We start from the raw sequence: 16,979 nt of genomic DNA on the forward strand, positions 1-16,979 counted from the left end.
CTACATTGAAAAAAAGACTAGATCTAGAAAACAGGATTCTTGAAAACAGCTACCAGTCCATTAGTAATGCCAGTACATTGTTGCTAATGACTAGATAAAGGTAATGAAGTATATTATAGAATGCATATAAAGCCATATCACATAATGCATCACATAATAGCTGCTCAAGAAATTCTGGCTATTACTATTATTATTGTTACTGCCATTAAGTATAACATGAACTTGGTTTATGCCAGGTCACAGCTCTTTTTATGATACATACTTCTGTTGCTGGAAAACAAACACAGGTAAATGTCCTCTGTTAAGATGGAATAGAATCTTAATTATCCTCAATAAAAAAAACTGGGTGGTAATATTTGGCACAGGTTTGGAGAGTTTGGGTGAGGTAGTAGGAAAAGTGTGCAAGATTTTACAACATCATGTTATTAGCATTAGGTTATTTATCAAGAAAAATATACTTATTTCATTTGGTAATGTGATTAAAAAAGGGAGAAGACCAGTGAGAATACTCTTACACATTCATAATCCACACATTAGTTTCTGGTATTAAACAAAGAAATGCTGTCGACACAGAAATGACCCACAACTACTTTCTAATCTGAGAAGAAGGTGAATGAGGTCAGGGTGATATAGAGCCTTGTTTGGGATAGTAATGGGACATAGGAATCAATGCTTCTGCTGGGCTTGATTTCAACAGTTTTCATTAACTTTGTTTTTTATGATTTTTCAAGCCTAGAATAGAAAATGTCTGTGGATTCAGTGATCTTCAAGGAGAAAAAGAAGTTCTCTCTCAGGGGAAACACAGAACCTCCTGTGGTCACCTTTTCAAACTGCACCCTCTTTCCTGCTCTCATGCTCCACTTTCATCTTTCTGATAAATTTGCTACACAATGCTCCAGCACCCTTGAACTCCTGGGATGGGTGGTGAAGTGTATATTGGGAAAGGATGATCCCTGAGATTGTTGGGCCATCAAAGAAACTTGAGAACTACCAGGAGATGGTGTCTGAATCTCTTCCCAATCCAAGATTCTATAGTGCTATCAGGACCAGTAAAGTGCTCAAAACTAACTGTCAACTGGGGAAGACAGTTCGTGTTCACGTACGAGTGAAAGCAAGGACACACACTGTCTAAAAGGCAAGGGAAATCAGGTGTCCACAGAAAGCAAGGTTTGTGTTTCCAACCCTTTTAAAACATTTCCTCTACACTAGACAAATGTCTTTGCTGGAACAAGATTGAATCTGGTCCAGCACAGCTCTTTCTTTCTCATGGCATCCCATCCATATGAGCATAATGCTGCTTTTTACACACGAGTTTTTGCTACTTTGGCTTCCAAGTCCATTTTCCCCTGTATTGCATCATATGAAAAACACAGCCAATGTTAACCATCCTTTTTCATTAGTCTCTTACTTATGCTTTAAACACATTTCCATGCCAAACCTTTAGACACTTTTTGTGTGGGAAAATTGAAATCTGACAGGTTTCACACTACATTGTTTTTTTAAGCTTAGAAAAACTTTGCATCGAGTCCCCTGGGCTCTGCATCATGACTTTGAAGTCTTTTTTTTTTTTTTTGGTGCATATATGTCTTAACTATTTTCCAATTTTCTGTAATTGGACTTTATGCTACATGTGCAGAACACTGCCTTACAATAAAAGTACTCTGTCCAAAATACAGTTTTGTACCAGGTAAAAGGTGTCTTGTCTTCAGAACTATGATTGTCGATGGACAAGTTTCAGCCATTTGGAAGTTTCTTTCCATTTAAACTGTTAAAAGCACTCCACCTTCTCTGATGTCACATCCAGGGTTCATAAGAGAACATTTATATTCTATGAGCATTTTAAATATATGGTCTATTTCCTTGCCTGAACACATTTTCACCTCTGAGAGAAATGTGAAAAATCAATCAGGAGCAGTCCTCCCAGGGCCAGTTTCTTGTCCAAGCTCCTTCCTGCACTGCTTCTTATGACAACAAAGCCAAGCTCAACACATCAGCTGTGCAGCCTTCCATGACGGGGGCACAAAATACTGTAAGAAGTAGTAAATGTAGGCACTTCTATTACCTGCAACTATAACTTTCCCCAAAGTAGCTACAATGTAAACATGGACTTAAATACCTCATTTTTAGTCCTATATAGTTCATAATTGATAAAGTTACAAGGCGGGAGAGAAGGAGACCAACACCAAAGAAGTGGTCCCTCTGATGAATCAGGTACTGTTTCTGATGAATCGAGTACTATTTGCTATTGTTTTCATTATACATAAAAATTTTAGGGACAAATGACTGAAAAGGTAATAAGTGGTGAGGCTTATGAAACCAGGTCTGCTAGCTTCAAAGCACGTCATCTTATTTCTTGGAATCAATAAGTGGTCATATAAGAAAACCCTAAGAGTATTAGGAAACCCTAAGGAAAAGGCATTAGTCATAGGGAAGTTCCATTACAGTACTCATTTCATCCTTTTATTTGATGAGTCCCTCAGTCCTGACTCTGTGTTGGGTACTCCAGTTATACCTAGGGGAATTGGCACTGACTTGTTTATCCCATAAGAAGATGATTGTCAATATTTTCCTCCCTTAGAGTTGCTTTGCCTGGATGGTGGGTAGGCAGGGATAATGCGTTGCCTCACCACTTTCTGAGCATCAAAGCAGCAGGAATTAATCACTGTGACGTGATACAAGACCACAGGAGGGGATTTCACTTCCTAAGAGAATAGCTACTTCTCTGCTCTTGCATCTTAATTTATAGGAAGGACACCAATGAGAAACCTGAAAATTAATGACCAAGGAGTTTAATTTAGTGTCAGAAAGGTCACAGAAACATAAAGGAAAAGGCTAGATATCTATTTATAAAGGACTGCTCTGAGGAAAAGCAATAAATCTGTGAGAAAAGTTGTAGCTAAATTAAAGTTACTCAGGGAAGAAACAAACAGAACAATAGGTGATCCAAGACTGTGTCAGAGTAGCTGCCTCTTCCCAGGACCAAAATGGAGATACAACTAAATTTAAGAACAATCATCTTGAACAACCAACTCAAGACTAAATGAAGAGAAATCTTATAACTGAAGATTCACAGAAGAAGCCATATAGAGACTGGTAGAAAGGGCAAAGACACAAAATGGGCCGGCTCTGCTCCCACAAGCAGGAGCTGAGGCTCCCAAGAGATACTGCAGCTGTGGCATGGTGATGGGGTTCACCTTGAGAACGTGGGGTCTAAACCCCAAGCCAGGCTTCTCTGCCCAGGACACCATGCTGGTAAGTGGTACCCACATAGCATTCAGCTGTGAAAAGCAGTGAGGTTTCTGTCTACTAGAAAGAGATAGGAGTCTGCAGAGTCTCATAAAAGGGCTAATGCACAAAATCTCATTCATAGCACTTACTCTGGATTAAGGTAGAAGGATGGCTGAGCAGACTAAAGTCACAAGAGGTGAGTCTAGGGAATGCTTCTCTGGGGAGAGACACAGAAGGGATAGCCACCAAGAGCACTGTGCTGACTCACTGTCCCATATCATAGTCATCACATTTCTTGGGCAGAGTGCTCCTCTCAGTGTGGCATCAGCCTTGAGGAAAGCAATTTCCCCATCCACTAAACTTCCTCTTGCCCCACCCTGTGGAGGTTAGGCCCTGCTGAGGAGTCAGTGCCCTTGGTCAGGGGGTAGAGATCTGGACAGTCTCAGGGGGTGATAGTGACTCAGTTGTCTGGCTTTGAGGTGGGGGCCAAGGCCCCACCTGCTCAATTCTTAGTAGCTCTGCCCTGCTGAGGTCAGAGCAAAATCTGAGACAGACTGAGACCTGAGGCTGTGGGGTGGAAGCCACAACCACCACCTTCCCTGAAGCCTAACAGGAATCTCTCCCTGAGGGGAGATCCATTAGCCTCATCCTATCACCTCCACTAGAGGCTCTTACAATGACAAAGACTAACAGGCAGCCAGCAGGTGGAGGCAGCCAAGGCAGATTTGGGGCGCCTTGGAAATTTTGCTGACCTGCCTCTCCTCACGTCCAGTGCTGGCAAAAGCTGGCATTGGTGTGCAGCTTGGTTCTTCCCAAATGCACCTAAGCCCAGCAGAGTTAGTCATAAGTTTTGGATTGCTTGTGGCTCCAAACAGGTTGCTGAGGGTCAGTCACACACAACATCTTACATTGGCTTGTACCAGGTCCCCTCCCAAGAGGCCCAGAGTCGACATACCCAGTGGCCAGCTTCAGTCCATACCAAAGCAGGATTCAATTAGCTTTATAAGCAGTATATCCAGAGGAAGATCTTATCAGGCAGCAAACCCAGATGAGGTAAATTCTACTGCCTGTGATCGCACCTGCACGCACAGCAGCTTGCATGCTTCGGTTGAGGTAGAGCCTCACAGTGAGCCAGCCTGAGGGCCGATCTCATATACAATGGGTCAATAGCCATCAAGACTCAGTTACAACAGGAGCACCGACAAAATCCACACAAGGAACATTTCTGAAGCACCCAGCTCAGGTGATAAAGGAAACTGCACCACTGGAGCCAACAGAACGCCTACAACAGAAAGATACCCTATGAAGACTGGAAACCATAGCAGAACTCTCTAATAAATGGAAACAAATACACAGAGGCAGCCAAAATGGGGAGAAAATGAAACAGGCCCCAAATGACTGCACAGGAGAAATCTCCAGACAGAGCTGAATTAAATAGAGGCAAGCAATTGATCAGATACAGAGTTCAAAGTAATGGTTGTATGGATGCTTGATGAGCAAAGTGAGAACTTCAACAAAGAGATAGCAAGCATTAAAAAGGTCATATAAATCATAAAAAGGAACTAGACAAAAATGAAGAATAAATATCTGAACTCAAGAAGATGCTGGGAGGATTAAACAGTAGGTTGGGATAAAAAAAAAAGAATCAAATCAGTGATTTGGGGAGACACGGAAGAAAAAAACATGCAATCAAAGCAGCAGAAAGAAAAATGAATTAGAAAGAATGTAGAGAGCTTAAGTGACCTTTGGAACAACATGAAGCATAACAACATCTATATCATAGGGGCACCAGGAGAAGAGAGAGAGCAAGGGATCAAGAAGCTATTGAAAATATATATATAGACCAAAAATTTCCCTAACCTGTTAACAAAAGAAACACACAAGTGTAAGAAGTACATAAAATCTCAAACAAAATGGACCCAAAGAGGTGCACACCAAGATAAATCATAATTAAAAGACAAAATATTTATACAATCGGAAGAGAAACCAGAGTATGACACATCTTAATTAAAAATGGCAGTTTAAAGAAAAAGAATCTTAAAAACAGTGAGAGAAAACCAGTTAGTTACCTACAAGGGTAAGACTGTGAGCTGATTTATACACAGAAATATTTTACCTTGAATTGATTGGGGTAATTAAAAATAAATTAAATAATGAAAAAGAAAAAAGGGAAGAAATAAACATATTTAGAAAGGGAAACAATTGTTAGAAGTCTAAATAAAATCCAGATCTTTTCACTTTAGGTTAAATGTTTCTGTGTTTTCTGGGATAAAGTCCTAAGTTTCTAATGTTCATGTTGTAAGAAATCATCGAAACTTTCCATAAAATATTCTTGTAACATGATTCAACAAAAGTATAAGCTGAATAAATCATTTCTGATAATTTTCTGTTTTAGGAATTCATAAACATATTTTAATCTATAACATGTATCATGAAAATATAGCTCAAAGGAATTTTTTTTAAAAAACAAAGATTATCTTTATGGAAAAAATCACATTCATTAGTAAATGTCTAGTAAGTAAATTGATTTTCCCCAAAATAATTTATTATTTGTTTGCTATTTTAGAAATAAAATTAATATATGATTTACTCTTTCATGTCATGCATATTAGTCTCAGATGGGATTAAAAGGTTTAAAGGAGTCAAATATTGACTTAGTAGCCACATTTAACCAGTTCCAAATCTAAAAAATCATCTTAATAGATGTTAGAACAGTTTTTTTCTTTTTTAGTGTAGCAGTGGTCAGGAAGGTGACTATAAAAATTTTTTATCAATAGTAACTTCAAGCATGATTCCTCAACAATTTAAAATAAAATCAGCCCTTTTAATAATCGATGGGGAAAACTTAGCTCAAAAAGCAAAGTGTCCTGGCTGGTTGGCTCAGTGGTAGAGCATTGGCCTGGTGTGCAGGAGTCTCGGGTTCAATTCCTGGCCAGGGCACACAGGAGAAGCACCCATCTGCTTCTCCACCCCTCCCCCTCTCCTTCCTCTCTGTCTCTCTCTTCCCCTCCTGCAGCCAAGGCTCCATTGGAGCAAAGTTGGCCCAGGTGCTGAGGATGACTCCATGGCCTATGCCTCAGGCGCTAGAATGGCTCTGGTTACAGCAGAGCAACACCCCAGATGGGCAGAGCATCGCCCCTTAATGGGCATGCCGGGTGGATCCCGATTGGGCGCATGCAGGAGTCTCTCTGACTGCCTCCCCATTTCCAACTTAAGAAAAACAACAACAACAAAGTATGTATACTTTGTAAACAAGTACCCTCAATATCTGATTTTGACAATAAAAGGCTAATAATTGCTCATAAATGGTGTGATGGGAAAATACTGGAATTAAATACATTAAGTCACTCTGAATGACATCTACTGAAACAGATTAGATCAGCTGTCTGAACCAAACTTATACCTCCACACTTGCCAGCTTCTCCCTGACAAGTACCTTTAGGGGTTAGAGACCAGATCCTCCAAAATAGTCAGAAAAGTACATACATTTCTGTTGTCGAATAGATTTTCACAAGGTTTTCAGGTTTAGTATACAACTTCTTTGCACCAGTGATGTCACAGATATACTAGTTAAATGTTTGCTGTGAGAAAAACCTGCATGTGACTGATAGAGAGAAAGGCTCCTTCACTTGTTTGCCAGGATTAGGATCTGACATGATCATAGAGGAAGGAACAAACAACATTCAGAACTTCTGTCATCAGCACCAGTATTTACACAAAAATTTGTTTCTTGTCAAGATGAATAAGAGAGATTGAATTAATATTTCTGCAGAGTACAACCCAGTGCACATATGTGAAAAGACTATTTCAGACTGCCAAGAGAACCACCAGAAAGGATTAGAGGCAACAGTACCTGCTGCTCATACATGACAGGGAAGAGTGCCTATCTCAGGAGCCAGAGTAAAAACTTTATGATCAGGGAGCACTGGGTAGAGAACACAGAAGGTCCTTGACTCAATAGTGAGGAAATTCATCTGACATTCAACACTACATTTGTTCCTATTAACAAATCTTAAAAATAAAACCTCAAAGGCTCAAAACTTTTCCATTTAATTTAATTTCCTCCCAGAACACACCTTACAAGTAAATTTAGAAGTAACAAAATATTTTGCACCCAACCAAATAAAAATAGCAATGTCTGGCATCCAAGCTAACATTACCAGGCATACAAAATTACAAGCTATTTAAAGAGTAGAAAAATCAATATTGAAACTTACCCAAATTTGATAGAGTGATAAATCAGTAAACAAAGTTAGCTAGACATATTCATGTATACAAAAAGTTAAGTAGAGACAAGGAAGATAAAAAGATAAAAAGCCCACCACTCACTTCAGCAACACATACACTAAAATTGGAACAATGCAGAGAAGATTAGCATGACACCTGCAAAATGATGACATGCAAATTCATGAAGCATTTTATATTTTTACTGGATAGATACATGCAGAATATTGAAACTAGACCATATTCTTAAACCATATTGAAGATAAATTCAAAATGAATTAGACTTAAATGTAAAACTTGAAAATCTATAACTCCTAGAAGAAAATATAGGCAGTAAACTCTATAATACTTCTCTCAGCATTTTTTTCCTGATATATCTCCTTGGGAAAGGGAGAAAAAGAAAAAAAATAAACATATGGAACTAAATCAAACTAAAAGATTCTGTAGAGAAAAAGAAACCATCAACAAAACAAAATGACAACCTACTAAATGAGAGAAGATATTTGTAAATGAAACAGTTAATACCCCAAATTTATAAAGAATTCACACAACTCAACACCCAAAAACCTTTCAGTCAATTCAACCAAATAGTGGGTAGAGCACCTGAGTAAACAATTGGTCAAAAAGGACATGCAGATGGCCAATAGATATAAGACAGTGCTCAACATCACTAACCATCGGAGAAATGCAAATTAAAATCACAAGGTGATATCACCTCATATCTGAAAGAATGGCTATCATCAATAAATAAACCAAAACAAGTGTTAGTGAGGATATAGAGAAAAGCAAACTCTTGTGCACTCTTTGTGGGGATGTAGATTGGTGCAGCCACTGTGGAAAACAGTAATAGATTCCTCAAAAAATTTTAAAAGCTGGAACTGCATTGTGACATAATCATTCCACTTCTGGGTATATGTCCAAAGAAACCCAAAACACTAATTAGAAAAGATATATGCATCCCTATTTCTACTGCAGCATTATTTACAATAGCCAACATATGGAAGCAACCCAAGTGCCCATCATTAGACCAGTGGATAAAAGAGTGATGTGTGACACATATATACAATGGAATATTAACTGTAAAAACGATGAAAATATTACCCTCTGTGACAACATGGTTGGACTTAGAGTGTATTATGCTAAGTGAAATAAATCAGACAAAAAAATACAAGTAGTACATAATTTCACTTTTAGGCATAATAAAAAGTAAAACAGGAACAGATTCATAGATACAGAGAACAGACTTATGGTTGCCGATGGGGGTGGGGTGGGGGGGGGATCAGGGTGATAAAGGTGAAGGGATTAAGAAGTACAGATTAGTAGTTACAAAATAGTCACAAGTACAACATAAGGAATATAGCAAATAATACTGCAATAACTATGTATGGTGCCAGTTGGGTACTTGAAATATCTGGGGGATCACTGTGTATATTATAAAATATTTGATTGTCTAATCATTATCCTGTATATCTGAAATTAATATAAAATAATACTGAATGTCAACTGTAATTCTAAAATAAAAATAATAAACACCCTAAACTTCTATTGGTAAAAACTTTAATGTGTATGAAGGAAAATATAATATAGTTGATGGTAACAGCAGATTAGGTGTTGCAGGAAAAGTATTAATAAACTTGAAGTAGAAAGTATACTAAATTAATTCAAAGAGAAAAAAAGGAATAATAAAAAAGACATAAACCTACCAAAAAGAAATAACCTGAGTACTCCTATGTCTATTAAAGACATTAAATTGTATTTAAAACTTTCTCATAAAGAAAACTTTAAGCCCATAGGATTTCATTGGTGAATTCTACCAAACATTTGAGAAAGAAATAATAAAAATTCTAAAGAAGCTCTTCCTGGTCATTGCAAAACAAAAAATACTTCCCAAATATTTCTCTCTGGCTAGCATTATCCTATACAAAAACTAAAAATAACCTAATAAAAGATAAGTACTGGTCATTAATGACTATGTCCATGGGTGTAAAAATTCTAAATAAAAATTTTCAATTCAAATTCAACAATATATAAAAAGGATAATACTGCCTGACCAGATATGATATATCTAGAAATACCAGGGTGGTTTAATATTTAAGAAAATCAATTCACCATATTAACAGACTAGAAAAGAGTAAAATATAATGATCTAAATAGAAAACTTTTGACAAAATCTAATATTTGTTGTGTATAAAAATGCTCAGAATAGATGGAGATTTTTGTCAACTTGATAAAGAAAAGCCTACAATCAGTATCATATTTTATGATGAAAGCCTAAATGCTTTTCCTCCCATTGGAGAACAAGACAAGGCTATCTATTCTTGCCACTTAAATTCAATATTAAGCTGGAGTTTTAGAAAGTGTGATACAATAAGAATATATATATATATCTTCAAATTGAAGGGTATCCAAATTGAAAGGATGAAAGTAATGAAGGTAGAATATCTTTTGAAAGTTTAAAGACCTGACAGAATTCATAAAAATTCTTATAGAACCAATACATGTGTTTAGTAAGGTGGCAAGATACAAGATCAATATGCAAAATAAATTATATTTTAATGTACCAACAATGAACAATCAGAAATGGAAATTAAAATTACCATTTACAATGGGCATTAAAATTATGAAATACCTAAGCGATAACTTGAACAACAGCTGTGTAGGACCTGTGTATTAAATTAAAAAGCACTGCTGAAAGAAATTTGAAAAGACCTAAATGAATGGAAAAATATATGTACTCATACATAGAAAGACTTAATGCTATTCAAAAGCATCATACAGATTCAATGCATTCCCAACTAAAATCCCAGTAGGCTTTGCTATAGATATTAAAAAACTGATATGAAATTCATGTGAAAATGTAAATGATTTATGAATGCCTAACCAACTTCAAATTTAAAAACAAAAAGGGGAAGGACTGATCATCTGAGTTCAAGACATTATGAAGCTATAATAATTATGATAGTGGTGTAAAGATGAATAGATCAATCGCATATATATGGACACGATTTTTAACAAAGGTGACAAAAGAATAGTCACTTTAATAAATGATTCTGGAACTATCTGACATAATCAGCAAAAATTAACAAACTTCTAGAGGAAAATACAGAAGATACCTTTGTGAGTTTGGGTTTGGCAAATACTTCTTAAATACCACATCAAAAACATAATTCTTAAGAGAACTACTATAAAGTGAACTTCATCAAAGTTTAAAAGTCTGCTCTTGCAAAGGCAGTGTTAAGAGAATGATAATTCACAGAGGGGGGAAATATCTGCAGAATTATATATCTGATAAATAACTTGTATCTAGATTTTCTAAACTTGCGCAACTCAATACAAACACAGTTTTGATGTTTTTTTTTTGTTTTTTGTTTTGTATTTTTCTGAAGCTGGAAACGGGGAGAGACAGTCAGACGGACTCCCGCATGCGCCCAACCGGGATCCACCCGGCACACCCACCAGGGGGCGACGCTCTGCCCACCAGGGGGCGATGCTCTGCCCCTCCGGGGCGTCTCTCTGTTGCGACCAGAGCCACTCTAGCGCCTGGGGCAGAGGCCAAGGAGCCATCCCCAGTGCCCGGGCCATCTCCGCTCCAATGGAGCCTTGGCTGCAGGAGAGGAAGAGAGAGACAGAGAGGAAGGAGGGGGAGGGGGTGGAGTAGCAAATGGGCGCTTCTCCTATGTGCCCTGGCCGGGAATCGAACCCGGGACTTCTGCACGCCAGGCCGACGCTCTACCACTGAGCCAACCGGCCAGGGCTTGATGTGTTTTTTTTAAAGTAAAATATTTTAATAGACACTTACCAAAAAGATATATGAATATAAATCAGTTCATAAAAAATATTTTCAGCCTCATTATTCATTAGGGAAATGCAAATTAAAACAAAACCAGAGTGAACTGCCAGTCCACATCTACAAGAATGCCTAAAATTTAAAAAGAGCAACCATTACAGAGAGGGGAGAAACCAGAAGAATGCAGGAGAGGGGGCCTGCAACGTCTGTGAGTTTACATTTAAGCCAGTAACCTCAGTGTTTCGGACTGAGGGAGGAAGGGCTGACTGAGAAATTTTGAAAAGTAACAAACCACAGCTATAGTCCCTTTATCAGTTCCTTGAAATAAACTTGCAGCACCAGTAAGAAAAATGGGATATGTGAATAGTCAAGGACAGACAGTCCAAACCTCCCCTCCTACCCCCTCTCCTCCCAGAGACACAAAGGTCATGTAGGTCTGCAGACAAAGAAATCAAAGAAATCAGGCACTTGTCCTGTGAAAACTAAAGCTGTAAAGGCATGTAAGATTCAGAAAAAATAACTTTGGAGAGCTCGTGCTTTGGTGCTACTAGTCTCACATGCTCTGGTAGCTACTAATAAATTCTTCTTCCTCCATCCAGTTGTCTGGACGTCTATTATCCTCCATTGTGGGCCATATCCTGCTGCAATACTGTTAGTGAGGATGTGGAAGAACTGAAACTCTCAACATGGCTAAGTCTCAAACTAACTAGGCATAGTGGAAGAAGCCAAATCTGGCCCCTGCCCCTCACCTCTGGGAAAATTAATAATTATAATAGTCATCATCAATATACTGCATGAGTCCATTTATATAAAATCCTAAAAAATGTAAACAAATCTAGTTACAGGTAGCACATCAATGCTGACCTTGGGGTGGAATCAGTGGTGGCAGTCAGCCGGTTCTCTCCAGTTTGGCAGAATTGATACCTAATTTTTTGTTGAGCTTGGCGAACTGGTTGTTAAAATGGTACTTGAAATCAGGGTTCTCTCTCAGGTGGACACCTGGCCAGCCGCCCAATGTGGACATCACAAATTTACATTCCTTAACTCTTTTTTAACATTCATCTGCACAACAGCGTACTCTAAGCACATGTAATGTTCATTTAGTCCACTGGTAAAGGAATGGGACCCTATTCCTACAGTGAAGAAATGGTTAAGGAAAAATCACTCAGCAGTGATGCTTGGATAAAAGCGAAGAAAATTGCAAGTAAGGATGCCAATCAAGAAGCAATATGGAAATATCTTAAATAACAGTTTTATTGTTTTTTCATCAGGTATTATTTAATATTTTTACATTAATATTTTAAAACTCTTTCTTATACTATAATCTAGTTTTGTCAACCTCCTTTATTGTTCTTACCTAAGTATTAAATGTATGAAATAATAAACTACCTTTCAGTGTATTGTGGTTTTTTTTTTACATTTAAAACAGTCATTAGGGCAGAGAACAGCTTGTTAAACTCTTTGAATCCCACCACTGGGTAGGATGAGGAGAGGACAGAAGGGCAGGAGACAGTGAAATAATAAAGGATGTGAGGAAGCTTGAGGTCTCATAGGTACACTAATTAGCTTGATTGTGGTAACGGTTTCATGGGTATGTTTTTGTTCAAACTTACCAAATTGTATACTTTAAATATATTCAATTTACTGCATATCAATTATATCTCAAGATAGCTATTAAGGAAAGCAATATGCTACTTATACCAATAATGCATAACTAGGAAGTTTATAAAAAACTTTGGTCAATTTTTTTTTCAGCAAAAAGCTCTTTTAGAACAACTCTGAAAGAAAAAAATAAAAAATAAATTATTTCTCATTCTCAGAGCTAATCCTTTGTCCTTGAGTCAGAGTTGCTTAGAACTAAAAAGGAGATGAAATAGCAAATGTTATGCATAAGCAACATTCTGAACCATAATAAGCCAAGCAGTTATGAGGCAATATCATTCACTATTATTTATTTTCAAAATACTTCACAAGTCATCCAGCTTGGCTTATTTACAACCAAACTAAAAATTAATGAGGTGTTGCTGCAATCAATTAAAATCCAGACCATGGATGAGAATCTTAACTGTAATACATAAGATGGTCACACTTTCCAATAAAATGTTTGATAGCTAAATAATTGTTTTGTTCCAAAATGCCCTTTCTCAAAATGATCACTTTAGATTTAATTTTTCATAAGCTGTTATCTTAACTTGAAGGAATAGTCTATCTTTTCACCACAAGAAATTCTATTTGCTATTAATGTTCAAAGTTGAAAGAATCAAAATGTACTATTCCAGGCATAGTTAGTAATATGGTCATTAATACCAATCATTTGGAGTAAATTAAAAATATTTATATAACTTTAACTTATGTCTGGTCTTTATTCCTCTTCATATTGTGAAAGATTAAGTGAAAATGAGTCATTTGTTTGACCTAGCAAGTGGTCACTAGAGCCTGGGGCACGCCAGACATGGTCCCAGATACCAAGGGAACATAAAGATAAATTAGTTACGTGGTTACTACCTTTGAATGCTGGGCAAACCGTCTAACACTGCTCTTTGCCTGGATCCAAAAGCTATGTATCCAGAGGGACTAGCTTAGTCCTTGTACATTACGTCCACACCAATAGGCTACCTCATGTCACTATGGCTACATATGTTCCTCACAGGGGCTCAAATTAGAGTCCCTAAACTTCTAAGAGTGAAAGAAAATACAAAGACTGAGTGACCAACAATTGTTTTAGAACCTGATAGTGTGAGGAGATTGTTTATACGTATTTGAGGAAGACTACAGTTTTACTGATTCGTGAAGGTGGTTATGCTCAGTATAACCAATATAGGACACAAGGTTTGGAGTCAGGTAGGATTAAGCCTAAATCCTGGTCTGTCATTTAATAAACATGTGGCCGCAGTGTGTTACTCAACCTCTGTAAATTTCAGTTTCTGTCTTTTAAAGAGTGAGTATAAAAAGAACAGTACCTACTGCCTCCTAGGGTTATTATGAGAATTAAATTGGAAAAGCAGTTAGCAAAGTGTCTCCTACAAAGTAACTGACAAAAATTATAGCTATTTCTAATCCTGTAACAAACACCTACAATTACATTGCCTAAAACCAAAAGTCTTGTTTGAACTCAAAATTTACAAATAAAATATATAAAAGACTACACTTATATATTGTTATTAAAATTCTAATCAAAGGCTTGAATACCTAATTTACTATTAAGACAACTTATTTAACAAATATATCTAATATTAACCTCTTTACAGTTCTTAATATATTCTAGGATTTGTTTTGCACAAATATTAACTCATTTAATTTTTATTTTATTTATTTTTATTTTATTTATTCATTCTAAAGAGAAAAGAGAGTGAGTGAGAGAGAGAAAGAAGAGAGAGAAAGGGGGAGGAGCAGGAAGCATCAACTCCCATATGTGCCTTGACCAGACAAGTGCAGGGTTTTGAACTGGCGACCTCAGCATTCCAGGTCGACACTTTATCCACTGCACCACCACAGGTCAGGTCTAACTCATTTAATATTGATGACAAATCTGGGAAGGTACCATTATAATTATCCTCATTATATAACATATATATGTTTAAAACACACACACACACACACACACACTTAGGTTTGCTTAAGAAATATGTTTTCTGATATAGAGAGAATACCAAGAAACAAAATTAAATAGTATTAAACTTTTTCAAAGCCCAGACTATGTTTTTTGTATCATTAATAGTGAGACTTTTAGTGGAGGGTGACAGAAGAGTTATTCTGGAATGGATTTTACTGAACTATTAGATGCCACATAAACTGAAAATCAGCAGATACAGGAAAATATTACTCACCAACCATCACATATAACAGTTTATTTAATTTGAAAAATCACACTGTGCATGCTTTCTACACACACATATGCACAGACACACATACACACGCACTACAAAAGAAAGTAGAGCTAACCTTTCTCCATCACCTCTGTGATCGGGCACGGCAGGCCCTCTGTGCATCCTCTCATCGAAGCTCACCACAGCTCTAGAGCAGGGACGGTAGCCCTATTTTTAATACAGGGCCCCCCAAAGTCTCAACAATAAGAGAGAAACCTGGTCCCTGAGAAACATACTGAATATGAATGAAAATCTCTTAATTCCTTCAAAAGTGAAAGCTACTTACTAGTTTAACCATGTTTATTTTAACCATCAGGGATAAAAAAAATACTCTTGAATTTTTAAAATAAATAAATTGGGAACCATCATTTGTCTCAAGTGAAAAGAAATACTTGTCAACACGACACTAACGAAGCCACACTATATACCATAGGCTCTTTCATCTCTCGCTGCACTGGATACTTCATACCTGGAGGACATGCACCACAGTGAGGCTGCGTTAAAACTGGCCGTGACCTTGCTGGGAAATAATCTGCATGTACCTCTCACAGCCAGTGGGCACATCTGGGACTGGGAGTTCAGGAAAACCCTAAGTAAGTTTTACATGATTTTGATATACAAGTAGATAAATGCAAAAATTTTAGAAGACAGCGAGAAAACCATCCCGGACAGGGATTTCCTGAACAGCCAACTGCATGGTCAGCAGTGTCAGAGCCTGGAGTGCCCAGGCCCCGGGCCAGCGCCTGTGGGAAAGGTACATACTTCAGTGGACTACTGTGGCCCATGTAGCAAGTGCTAGAAGCAAGTCTGCATAGGCAATTGCCCAGGAGATAATTCTTATCCCTCATGGAAAAAAAACATGGAAGATTTCAGAAGGTACCAATGCCAGGTGTGAGGAAAGAGTAGGAGCAAGCAAGATGAGGAAGCAGAAGAAGGACATTTCCAGTGGAAAAAATAGCACAGGCGGTCGAGTAGCTCACTATGCTCAGGGAACAACACGGGTGAGGCCAGGGGAGGCCATTAGCAGAAATGGGGAAGTGAGTCTAAATAAGAAAAGTATTTGTGTTAACATGACTACAATAATAAAATCAGTTCCATTTATTTATTTATTTATTTATTTATTTATGTATTTAGTATTTTTCCAAAGTTAGAAGCAGGAAGACAGTCAGACAGACTCCCACATGTGCCTGACGGGGATCCACCTGGTATTGCCACCAGGGGGCGTGTTCTGCCTATCTGGGGTGTTACCCCATTGCAGGCGGAGCCATGGAGGCGTCCTCAGCACCCAGGCCAACTTTGCTCCAATGGAGCCTTGGCTGCGGGAGGGGAAGAGAGAGATAGAGAGGAAGGAGAAAGGGAAGGATAGAGAAGCAGATAGGCGCTTCTCCTGTGTGCCCTGGCTGGGAATCGAACCCAGGACTTCCACCTGCCAGGCTGATGCTTTACCGCTGAGCCAATCAGTTCCTTTTAAATAATCACTCCACATTGTCATGCACTGTGTACCTGTTTTCCTATGTAACACAACACTCACTCTTCTCTTAGAAAGGCACTGTTTTCATTCTCAGTCCTGAGCTGTCCAGCTCCAGAGGATGCACCTTCAAACATCAGCATAATGCCCTCAATGTCACCTTATGAGAGAGTGGACCCCATTTTATCTTTGACAGCACTTGGACAACAGGTCCTGCCCTGTGATTATATGTGTGCAGGTGAGCTGCGCTTGTAGATTTGAAGCCTCTAGAATGAGTCTGCACTGTCAGGTACCAGGGGTTCTAGGTCCCCACAGAGAACAGGGCAAATTCTCCATGAAAACCGAAAGGGAGGCTCCTACTGGGAGCTGCCGTCAACAGGCAAAGGGGAAGAAATCTGAACCACAA

At 38.0% G+C, this 16,979-nt stretch overlaps 1 protein-coding gene and 1 non-coding gene across 3 annotated transcripts in view; one reads left to right on the forward strand and one right to left on the reverse strand.

The window, feature by feature from the left end:
* PIEZO2 (piezo type mechanosensitive ion channel component 2) overlaps nt 1-16,979 on the reverse strand; it is a 490,804-nt gene that overhangs the window by 169,253 nt on the left and 304,572 nt on the right. The window lies entirely within an intron of this gene.
* Nucleotides 7,554-7,656, forward strand: LOC136315793 (U6 spliceosomal RNA). Its single transcript, XR_010727580.1, has one exon. It is a non-coding gene; the product is annotated as a U6 spliceosomal RNA (small nuclear RNA).

This window comes from Saccopteryx bilineata, chromosome 11 (genome assembly GCF_036850765.1).
Source record: "Saccopteryx bilineata isolate mSacBil1 chromosome 11, mSacBil1_pri_phased_curated, whole genome shotgun sequence".
Lineage (NCBI taxonomy): Eukaryota > Metazoa > Chordata > Mammalia > Chiroptera > Emballonuridae > Saccopteryx > Saccopteryx bilineata.